The 12,179-nt window shown below is 36.3% G+C and overlaps 1 protein-coding gene across 2 annotated transcripts in view; it reads left to right on the top strand.

The window, feature by feature from the left end:
• The window catches only part of SYT14 (synaptotagmin 14), a 141,486-nt gene that overhangs the window by 102,863 nt on the left and 26,444 nt on the right, over positions 1 to 12,179 (top strand). The gene's annotated exons all lie outside the window — the stretch shown is intronic.

Here is a 12,179-nt window from a genome sequence, read left to right as displayed (position 1 = left end):
TGCCCTCAAATTCCATAGAAGCAATGCACATAGACCCAGATTAGCTGCCTGCCAATCAGATCAGGTAAGAAGGAAACTCTGCTACACATGGTCATTCAGGAGTCCATTTTTCTTTCATGATATTTCTCTACCACCTATCCTCTAGGATAGAGGTCAGTACTTTATTTCTGTAAAGGGCTAAATAGTAAATATTTTAGGCTTAGCCAGACCCATATGGTCTTCATCTTATCTTTTCTTTCCTTTTTTTTTTTTTTTTTTTTTTTTGCAACCTTTAAAAAATGTAAAGTCTATCCTTTTCTTCCAGGCCATAGAAAAACAGGCCACAGACCAGATTTGGCCCACAGCTGTACTTTACCAGATCTTACTCTAGGACTCTGCCATTATGCTATTGTTCAGAGCTTGATCTCCACTGCATCTGGGTTCTAAGTGATGAGAAATGTAAAAAGAAGATAGAGAGGAGGCTTGCCCAGTGTGTTAAGGTTCCAGCCTAGAGGAAGCCTGTGTCTTTTCTACTTACATTCCATTTTCAATCACATATCCATACCTAACTCCAAGAGACGCTGAAAAATGTTGAAGCCATGTGCCCAAAAGGAAGTAGATAATAGATTTTTGTGGACAATTAGCAGTCTTTGTCACAACTAGGAAGAGGAATAGAAAAAGGAGGAAGGGAGGGAGGAAGAAAGGGAAGGAAGGAAGAAGGGAGGGAAGGAGGGAAAACAAGGGACATGGTATCACAGAAGCCAAGGAAGGATTGGGTTTCAAACAGAAAAAGTACTTGGCTCTATGAAATGTAACTAAATGGTTGACTAAGATGACACTTAAAACCTAGTAGATTTAACATAAAGCTCTCACTAGTTGATCTTAATGAGTAGTGTTGGTGGAGCAGTGGGAGCATAATGAGCTCAGAAATGAGTGGGAGCTGAATGTATGATGCTAATGTAGTCAAACTCTTTAACCAAGTCTGACACTGAATGAGGAAAAGATAGAAAAGACAGGGAGACAGAGAATAGAGTATCTAGAAAAGGTTTGAGATCTAAAAAAAGTTTTTAAAAAATATGAGTGAGACTTACACATGTTTAAATATGGATGAGAATAATCCAGTGAAGAGAAATATTTAAGATATAAGAGAAATAGAGACACACCATATCTTTAAGAAAGTTTGAGGACATAGAATCCAGACATGTGGAGAAATTGGTCTGAAATAGAAATGTTTTCTCTTAGAATAGTGGTATGAAAGAAGCAGAGGATCTGGATGTAGAAAAAGTTTGTAGACATTTTGGCAAAAATTTGAGGAATATTCCACAGGGTGTGTGTGTGCATGTGTAGGAGACAAAAATAAGGAAGGAGAAAACAAATGGAGTTAGGTGAATAGGAGAATTGAAGATTTGTAATCATTGAGAAAATGAAAACAAATTTACTGGAGAAGTATAACAAGATTCAAATACATAACCAGATGATGGCCCAAAGTTACAGTCCACCCCATTGTGTGGTCAGACCCCCAGTACAATGAAGGAGTTGTCAAGTTCATTCAAGGTTAGCATTTTGCCAGCCAGTGGAGTACGTTGAATAGAGAGGCAAGGAAGTTTAGAGCAAGAGAATGATGGATCTTGGAGTTTAAAGTGGATGGGGGAGGAAGTGAGTACAGAATGAGGTTGATGAACAAAAAGTATGGTGTCCAGAGACTAGAGGTTCAATCAGTGATGTGAGAGTCATTGAGTAACCAGATCAGGAGGATAATAGCTTGCGCTAAATTAGCATCTGGGATTTTTACTTAGTCTTCTTGGTGAAGACCTAACCACAGCCTCTGATGATGCTAAGATCCAAGAAATAGTGAGATTGGAAGGAAGAAATCATTAGAAATGAAAAAAAATCAAAGAACTGAGAGCGCAGGGGTATTAGATGGGTCATTCATATAGAAATTTAATGCACCCTGAGTCTAACAGAGGTTGGGGTAAAAGGGCAGTCTGTGAGCCAGTCAAAAATCTTCAGTAAATGAGCAGGACTTACTAGATAATTCCTAGTGAAAAACTCGGCTGAGGGGAAAGGGCAGCATGGTCAGACGGCAGGAACTTCACACCGAAACATGTGCAAAAATGGGTCCAGGATTCGACAACTACTTCAAAATTTGTGTTAGTGTTAAGGGTAGGCTTGAGGAAACTTTATCCTATTCTGTAATTTCTGTCAACCCCCACACAAAGCCATCTCAAATAATAACAGAAACTCTCAAGAGGAAGAGGCTGGGGGCCCCACGTTGGAGAGGGAAATGCACAGGAAAGCCCGTTTGCTTTCTTGATGAGTTGTTGGTACACCCCCCACTAATGCCTCCAATAATTGCTCCCCATCTTCTCCAGTAGAAATGTTGGGACCTCACTGCTCTTATAAATTGTGGGGGAAAAAAGTATTAAAACGAAGCCAGATAATAGAGATCCTTGAAAACCAGAATGGGGATTGCCTGGGTGGCTCAGTCAGTTAAGTGTCTGACTTCCGCCTAGGTCATGATTTGTGAGTTGGAGCCCTGTGTGGGGCTCTGCGCTGATAACTCGGAGGCTGGAGCCTGCTTCGGATTTTGTGTCGTCTTCTCTCTCTCTCACTCTGTCTCTCTCTGTCTCTTTCTCTGTCTCTCTCTGTCCCTCCCCTGCTCGCACTCTCTCTCTCAAAAAAAAAATTAAAGAAAAAACTTTTTAAAATCCTGAATGGGGAATTTAGTCTTGGTAGTAAGATGTGACTATGGTACTAAGAATCCTGAGTTCAGAATCCCGAACCTTACCTAGTTCATTTTCTGGATGTAAATAACTGGATATAAATAATAACCAGATATAAAACTTTTGAGAAATTAAATATTTAGCCTCTTCAGAACTGACTTTTCTCATCTCTAAGATAAGAATAATTAGGTAAAATATGTGAATTTGAACCATGTTTTATAGAAATACTTTTTGGATTCTGGAAATGTTTGCTTCAAATTTCATTTTAAAATGAGAATATAATTTAAGATTGTAAAACGAGTAGAAACAGTTGCTCTGTACTCTGTTTTAATCCACTGGAAGCTATTAACATGTTAATCCACACTATGTACTTTCCCCCCCTATAGATTCACTAATAAAGCTGTTCCTGTTCTATTTCTCTATATATTTAAAATTCTTGTAAGTATGTCTTTGCTTAGGAATATTATAGCTCAGTATTGATACATTGCTTAATTTAGTCCAGTCCATGTCTGCCCAAAATAGTTTTACTAAGTTGATGCATTATGGTCAGTACTAGTCAGTGCTTATGCTATGACCTTAGTAATCAGGTAGCTTTAATGATTTATGTAAAATTCAGGTCAATACATTCTTTAAAATGTAAGTAATTTTTAGATACCATCGTGACTTAACTGAAAAGTTTATTCAATTTTCCATAACTTTATCTTTCAATTTTCTCAATGAAATGGATTGGTATTTTGATATTGCAAGGCAAAATGATTCATAATTCATCAAGACTTTATTGATATTGTAAATAAAATGAAACACAAACACTGGATACCAACCTAATACATGACTTTACTATTGCCTCCAACCTTACTGTCAAACATTTGATTATGTCAATAGCCTGTTGTAAATTAAAACTCAATAATAAGTGCATTTTTAAGTTCCTGGGTGTCTCAGTCGGTTAAGCATCCAACTCTTGATTTAGGCTCAGGTCATGATCTGACTGTTTGTGAATTTGAGCCCTGCATCCAGCTCTGTGCTGACAACATGGAGCCTGCTTAGGATTCTTTGTCTCCCTCTCTCTCTCTGCCCCTCTCCTGCTCATGTTTTCTGTCTCTCTAAATAAATGAATAAACATTTTAAATAAATAAGTAAATAAATAAATAAATTCATTCCAATAGAATGCTACATCTATCTACTTCATGTGTTTGAACTTGGAATAAGATTCTGTTTTTTTCAAAGGGTACTGTTAGTAAGTTTTTTGAAAACCTCTGGATTAAATTTCTTCGAGGTTCTTTCTAAAATTATATCATTGATATATGGAGCCCTTGAATAATTTTTCGTAACAGCTATATTGAGATATACTCCAGATACCGTGAAATCCACCCTTTTAAAGTATACAAATCCTATGTTTAGAATATTCACAGAGATGTGCAACATCACCACTAATTCCAAACCCCATTTCTCGCTTCCTAAAAGAAAACCCTACACCCACTAGCCATCATAGCCCCTGGCAACCACTAATCTGCCTTCTGTCTTTATGGTTTTTCTTCTTCTGGACAATTTATATGAACGGAAGCATACAACATATGCTCTTTTGTGCCTGGCTTCTTTCTCTTAAGGTGATGTTTTCAAGGTTCATGCATGTTTCAGCATGTATCCACACTTCATGCTTTTTTAGAGTTAATAATATTCCATTTTATGCATATACAGCATTTTAATGCATTTGTCAATTGATAGACATATGGGTTGTTTGCATTCTTGACTATTTTGAATAATGGCATTATGAATATCTGTGTACAAGTTGTGTAGACATACGTTTTCATTTCTCTCGAGTGTACATCTAGTTGTGGAATTGCTGGCAAATCTGTGCTTAAGATTTTTAGAAACTGCCAATTTTTCAAAGTGGCTACACTGCTCTACTATCCCACCAATCATGTATAAGAGTTCCAGTTTCTCCACATCCTCTCCAACACTTCTTATTGTCTATGTGTATGTGTGTGTATACATATATAGGGAGAGATAGAAAGAGACCAATATATATATATACTAGCCATCCTAGTGGATGTAAAGCAGTCTCATTGTGGTTTTGATTTTTTATCTCCCTAGTAACTGATAATGTTGAGCATCTTTTCATGTGGTTATTGGCCATTTGTAAATATTCTTTTGAGAAATTTCTATTAAAATACTTTGTCCATTTTTGAATCGGCTTGTCTCTCTATTGTTCATATCCTGGGAAACAAGTCCTTCATCAGATAATTGATTTGAAAATATTTTCTTCCATTCTGTGTGTTGTTCTTTTACTTTCTTGATGATGTCCTATGAAGGACAAAGTTTTTAATTTTGAGAAGGTCCTATTTATTTGTCCTTTTGTTGTTTGCATTTTTAGTGTCATATCTGTGAAACCATCACATAATCCAAGGCCACAAAGATTCACTCCTGTGTTTTCTTAAGTATTTTATAGTTTTACCTTTTAAATTTTGGTCTGTGATCCATTTTTAGCCAATTATTTTATGTGGCGTAAGGTAGGAGGTAAGATTAATTCTTTTGCGTATGAGATATTCAGTTGTCCCAACACCATTTGTTGAAGAGATTCCTTTTTCCATGTAACTGAGTTGGCACTCATCAAAAACTACAAATGTAAATTTTTATTTCTGAGCTCTCATTTATATTCTGCTGATCTATATGTCCACCCTATGCAAGTACCATACCATCTTGATTGCTGTAGCAATTGGAAAATGTGAGTCTTTCCAATCTTGCTTTTCTTTTTCAAGATTGATTTAGCTATGAGTCCCTTGCTACACATGAATTTTAGAATTGGCATCTCCATTTCTGCCAGAACTACCATTGGAATTTTGATAGGGATTGTACTGAATCTGTTGATTGCCCTTGGAAGGTCACTAAGCCTTCCGGCAGCGCCTGGCTGGCTCAGTGGGCAGATGTGGGACTGTTGATCTCAAGGTTGTGAGTTTGAACCCCAGGCTAGGCATAGACATTACTTTAAAACTAAGTAAATAAAAGATGGAATTCATCATTTAAAAAATAATAATAATAAATCTTCTCGTCTATTAACAGAAAATGACTTTTCATTATTTAGATTGTCTTTGATTTCTGTCAAAAAATGTTTTGTTTCTTTCCTTGTATAAATCTTACACTTTGTTAAATTTTTTCCAAAAATTTTATTCTTTTTGCTATTGGGAATGGAATTGTTTCTTAATTTTGTTTTCAGATTGTTCACTGCTAGTTTATAAGAATGCAGTTGCTTTTGTATATTGACCACATATCCTGCAACCTTGCCTAGTGCGTTCATTAGTTCTAATAGGGTTTGTTGTGTGGTTTTTGATGTCTGTTAGGATTTACTATATATAAGACCATGTCATCTGTGAATAGAGAAAAGTTACTCCACCCCCTCCACCAATCTGAATGCCCTGACAGAAATGCTGCTTGAACAAATTTTAGTCAGGACCCCCTGAGCCCTCTTTTTGACTAGGCCGCAACCTGATGGTAGTCCTGTCTTTGACCAGCCCCGTGCACTCCAGCCTTAGCAAAGAGTCCTGCTAAGTCAGTTTAGTGTGAACCCCCCGCCTTTTATACCTGATCAAGTTTGTCATCCCCATCTTGATGTAATAGTCCTTGACCTGCCAATAGAAATGCTGTTAAGTCAGTTTAGGAACAATTTTCCCATCCTTGGTTTCTCTTTCTGGAAATGTTCACTCACTGGCCTCCTCCCTCTGCTCATTGGCTCTATATCCTTACTTGTCTTTATTGTATTTGGAGTTGAACCTGAACTTTCTTCCCAGTGTGACAGTCTTGACACATATTTTGATATCCCTGAATACAGGTATATTTCATTTTACTGCACTGCACTTAATTGTGCTTTGCAGATACTGTGTTTCTTACAAATTGAAGGTCTGTGGCAACCCTGCATCAAGCAAGTCTGTTGGCTCCATTTTCTCAACAGCCTTTGCTCACTTCATGTCTCTGTGTCACATCTTAGTAATTCTCACAATATTTCAAATTTTTTCATTATTACTCTATTTGTTATGATGATCCATGACCAGGGACCTTTGATGTTACTACTCTGTTTCAGAGTACCACAAACCACACCCGTATAAGACGGCAGACTTAATTGATAAATGTGCGATGTTCTGACTGTTCCATCAACCAGCTGTTCCCTCATCTTTCTCCCTCTCCTCAGCCTCCCTATTGAAACAACAATATTGAAATTAGGTCAATTAACCTTACAGAGGCCTCTCAGTGTTCAAGTGAAAGGAAGAGGTGCACATCTCTCAATTTAAATCAAAAGATAGAAATGGCAAGCTCAGTGAGGAAGGCACATGGAAGGCTGAAATAAGCTGAGAGTAGGCCTCTTGCACCAAACGGTTAGCCAAGCTGTGAATTCAAAGGAAAAGTTCTTGAAATTAAAAGTGCTATTCCACTGAATGCACCAATGGTAAGAAAGTGAAACGGCCTTATTGCTGATCTGGAGAAAGTTTGAGTGGTCCGGATAGACGATCAGACCAGCCACCACATTCCCTTAAGCCAGAGCTTACTCCACAGTTAAACCCTTACTCTCTTCAATTTTATGAAGGCTGAGAAGGGTAAGGAAGCTGCAGAAGAAGTTTGAAGCTCTCAGAGATTGATTCTTGAGGTTTAAGGAAAGAAGCTGCCTCTATAACAGAAAAGTGGGGCAGCACGTGCGGATGTAGAAGCTGCAGCAAGTTCTCCAGCTCTAACTCCGGTATCTCAGGACTGTAGGCACACCACATCAAAGTTTTAATGTGCATGAAACAGCCTTGCAGCTGAGTCTCCTGACAGGGGCTAAGGCAGCTGAAGCCACTGCTCATTCACCATTCTGAAAACCCGAGGGTCCTTAAGAATTATGCTAAATCTACTCTGCCCATGCTATATACATGAATAACAGAGCCTGGATGACAGGACATCTGTTTATAACATGGTTTACTGAATATCTTAAGCCCACTGTTGAGACATATTGCTCAGGCAAAAAAGATTCCTTTCAAAATATCCCTGTTCGTCCACAATGATACCAGGTTACTCTAGAGGTCTGATGGAGGTATACAAGGAGATTAATACTGTCTTCATGCCTGCTAACACAGCATCCATTCTGGAGCCCATGGATCAAGGAGTAATTTTGACTTCAGGCCTTATTATTTCAGAAATAACATTTTATAAGGCTATGGCTCTCATAGGGAGTGATTCCTCTGTTGGATCTGGGCCAAGTAAATTTAAAACCTGGAAAGGATTCATCATTCTAGATGCCATTAAGAATATTTGTGATTCATTGGAAGAAGTCAAAATATCAACAGTAACAGGAGTTTGGAAGAAGTTGATTCTAACCCTCATGGATGACGTTGAGTGGTTCAAGGCTTCAGTGCAGGAAGTCACCGCAGATGTGGTGGAAACAGCAAGAGAATTAGAATTAGGAGGAGAGCCTGAGGGTGGAGCTGAAATGCTGCAGTCTCACAATAAAACCTGAATGGATAACATGTTGCTTCTTACGGATGAGCAAAGAATTTGGTTTCTTGAGATCTACTCCTGGTGAAGATATTGTGAAGATTGTTGAAATGACAGCCAAGGATTTAGAATATTATTACATAAATGTAGTTGATAAGACAGCAACAGAGTTTGAGAAGACTGACATTGATATTGAAGGAAGTTCTGGGGGTAAAATGCTGTCAAACAACATCACATGCTACAGAGAAATCATTCATGAAAGGAGGAATTGTTTGATGCTGTAAACTTTATTGTCTTATTTTAAGAAATGGCCAGAGCCACCCTAGCCTTTGGCAACCAGGACCCTAATCACTGAGCAGCCATCAACATCAAGGCAAGACCCTCTACCAGCAGGAAGAGTATCACTCATTGAAAGCTCAGATGATGGTTAGTATTTTTTAGCAATAAAATATTTTTTAGTCAAGATACATATATTGTTTTCTTAGAAATAATGCTGTTGCACCCTTAATAGATTACAGTTTGGTAAACATAACTTTCATATGGATTGGGAAGCTAAAAAAATCATTTGACTTGCTTTATTGCAATATTAGCTTTATTGCAATAGTCTGGAACCTAACCCATAATATCTCCAAAGTATTCTTGTACAGTCTTTCTTGATGTATTAAAAGGTGTCAGAATAACTTTTTAATGTTTATTTTTGAGAGAGAGAAAGTACAAGCAGAGAGGGGCAGAGAGAGAGAGAGAATCCAAAGCAGGCCCCACACTGTCAATGCAGAGCCCAAAATGGGGCTCGAACTCATGAACCATTAGATCATGACCTGAGACTAAGTCAGATGCTTAACCAACAGAGCCACCCAGGTGCCTTGGTGTCAGAATAATTTTAACAGCCTTTTGTTTATTTTTCTTACTAATCATCCTAATAGATACTCCTGTACAATGTTGAATTGGAAGTGGTGAGAGCATTTTTTCTTGTTCTCGGGAGGAAAGTATTCAGTCATTGAGCACAAAGCACGATGTTAGTTAGCTATAGGTCTTTCATATATGCCCTTTATCAAGTTGAAAACATTCCATTCTATTCCTGCTTTGAGTGTTTTTTATTATACAAGGTGTTTGGTTTTATCAGATGCTTGTTCTGCATTTATTGAGATGATCATGTGGTTTTTGTCCTTTATTCTGTTATTATGTTTTACATTGGCTGATTTTCATATGTTAAACCAACTTTATATTCCTAGAATAAATCTCACTTTGTTATGATGTTTAATCCTTATATATGTTGCTAGATTCAATTTGCTAATATTTTATTGAAGATTTTTGTGATATCATAAGAGATACAGATCTGTAGTTTTCTTTACTTGTGATGCGTAATCTTTGCTTTGGTATTATTGGCCTCAAGTAATGAACTGGGGAGTGTTACCTCTTTTTCTATTATTGGAAGAGTTTTTAAAGATTTGGCAGTATATTAGTGTACTAGGGCTGCCACAACAAAGTACCACAAGCTTGGTGCCATAAAACAACAGAAATTTATTCTCTCATAATTTTGGAGGCCAGAAGTTCCAAATTCAAGATGTTGGCAGAGTTAGTTCTGTCTGAGGGCTCTGAGGGACAATTTGTTCCATTCTTCTCTCCTGGTTCGTGGTGATGACTGCCATCCTTAGCATTCCTTGGCCTGAAGTAATTGCATCACTCCAGTCTCCACCCCCAACTTCACATGGTGTTCTCTCTGTGTGTCATTGTGTCTCTGTTTCTCTCCTTATAAGGACACCAGTCATATTGGATTAGGGATCCACTCTACTGCAGTATGACCACATATTAACTTACATCTTAATAAGAAAGCCCCGTTTCCCAATAATTTTACATTTATAGGTAACAGGCATTAGGATCTGAACATCTTCGTAGGAGACACATTCAACCCACAACAGATAGAATTTACCAGTGAAGGCATCTAGGCCTGGTCTTTCCTTTGTAGGAAGTTTTTTGATTACTGATTCAGTCTTTACTTGTTATAGGTATATCCATATTTTCAATTTCTTCTTGAGTCAATTTTAGTAGTCTGTCTTCCTAGGAATTTTTCCATTTCATTTAGATTACCTAACTTGTTTAAGTGTAGGTAATATCCTCTTATAATCTATTTTACTTCTAGAAGTTCAATAGTGAAGACAAAAGAGGGTCTTCACCTATTTTTAGTAATTTGAGTGCTGTCCCTTTTTTCTAAAAGCTAAAGGCTTATCAAATTTGTTGATCTCTTCAAAGAATAGCTTTTTGGTTTTGTTGATTTTCTCTATCCTCTTTCTAGTCTTTCTATGACAGTCTTTATAATTCCCTTCCTTCTTCTTGCTTTGAGTTAAGTTTACATTTTTTCTGGTTTCTTAAGGTAGAAAGTTAGGTTCTTGATTTGAGGCATTTCTTCTCTTTAAATATAGACATTTACTGATATAAATTTCCCTCTAAGCTAGCTTTCATTTCATCCCATAGGATTTGATATGGTGTGTTTTGTTTTTATCCTTTTTTTTCTAATTTCTCCTGTGATTTCATCTTTGACCTATTAGTTATTTATGATTATGTTGCTTTAATTTGTACATATTTGTAAGTTTCCAATTTGTTTATGTTAATGATATCTAATTTAATTCCTTTGTAGTTCAGTAACATAATTTGGATGATTTTAGGGTTTATGTTACTAAGACTTGTTTTTAGTCTAACATATGGTCTCTCCATAAAGAAATGTTCTATGTGCACTTGAAAAGAATGTGTATTCTACTCTTGTTGTATAGAGTATCCAATAGATATCTTTTGGATGTGGTTGCTTTATACTGTTCATATCTTCTATTTACTTATTGATTTTCTGTCTAGTTCTATCCAGTATTGAATATGAGGTATTGAAGCATCCAACTACTACTGCTAAATTGTCTATTTTTCTTCTTAACTCTGTTGGATTTTGCTTCATATATTTTGGGGTCCTGTTATTGGGTGCATATACATTAGTATTGTTATATTGTCTTGATAAATCAACTCTTTTATTATTATAAAATAGTTTTTGTCTCTAGTATTAATTTTTGTGTTATAGTCTAATTGTCTGATATTGGTTTAAGCATACCAACTCCCTTTTGGTTTCTGTTTGCATCATGTATCTTTTCCAGTCATTTTACTTTCAATCTGCTTGTGTATTTGAATCTAACTTGTGGCTCTTGTAGATAGCATGTACTTGGGTCATGTTTTTTAAAACCATTCTGCCATCGCCTCCGTTTTGATTGGACTATTTAATATAATTGCTGATTAATAAGATAATAACTTTACTATTTATTTTCTATATGTGTTATGCCTTTTTTGTTTTTCTTTTTCAACATTATTGTCTTCTTTTGTGTTAGTTATTTGCTAATATACCATTTTAATTGCCTTGTTTCTTTTACTCTATTGTTTTTTTAAGTTCTTAGTGGTTTATCTGGGGATAACAACTAACATCTTATTTTAAAGTAGTCTAAGTATAAAATTTGTTGATGAATTTGTAATGTATAAAGATACAATTTGTACAGTAATAATAGCATAAAGGAGGGAGGAAAGGAATGGAACTATTTATTAAAGTTTTTGTATACTATTGAATTTAAGTCGGTATTAATCTAAATTAGATTATACTTATTCTTTATTGCATGTATTTTAAATAGTAAAGAAAAGAGTTCTGTATTATATTACTATTGTTGCTGTAACAAATTACCACAAAGTTAACAAGTAAAAACAATGTATTATCTTACAGTTCCAGAGGTTAGAAGTCCAAAATATATCAGAAAGGCTGTGTTTTTTTCTGGGAACACCAAAGAAAGATCTTTCTTCATTCATTCATTCATTCCTTTTTATAGCTTTTAGAGGCCATCTTCATGGCTTTAAACATAACATCGTCACATTTCCCCCTCTCTCTTTGCCTCCTACTCTCCTGCCTCCCTCTTATAAGGACCCTGTGATTACATTTGGTCCATTCAGATAATCCAGGATAATATCCTCACTTCAAGCTCCTTAACTTGACCCCAACTA

Source organism: Suricata suricatta, chromosome 3 (genome assembly GCF_006229205.1).
Source record: "Suricata suricatta isolate VVHF042 chromosome 3, meerkat_22Aug2017_6uvM2_HiC, whole genome shotgun sequence".
Taxonomy (NCBI): Eukaryota; Metazoa; Chordata; class Mammalia; order Carnivora; family Herpestidae; genus Suricata; species Suricata suricatta.
The sequence above is the reverse complement of the archived record's forward strand: the minus strand, read 5'-3'. Positions and strand labels throughout refer to the sequence as shown.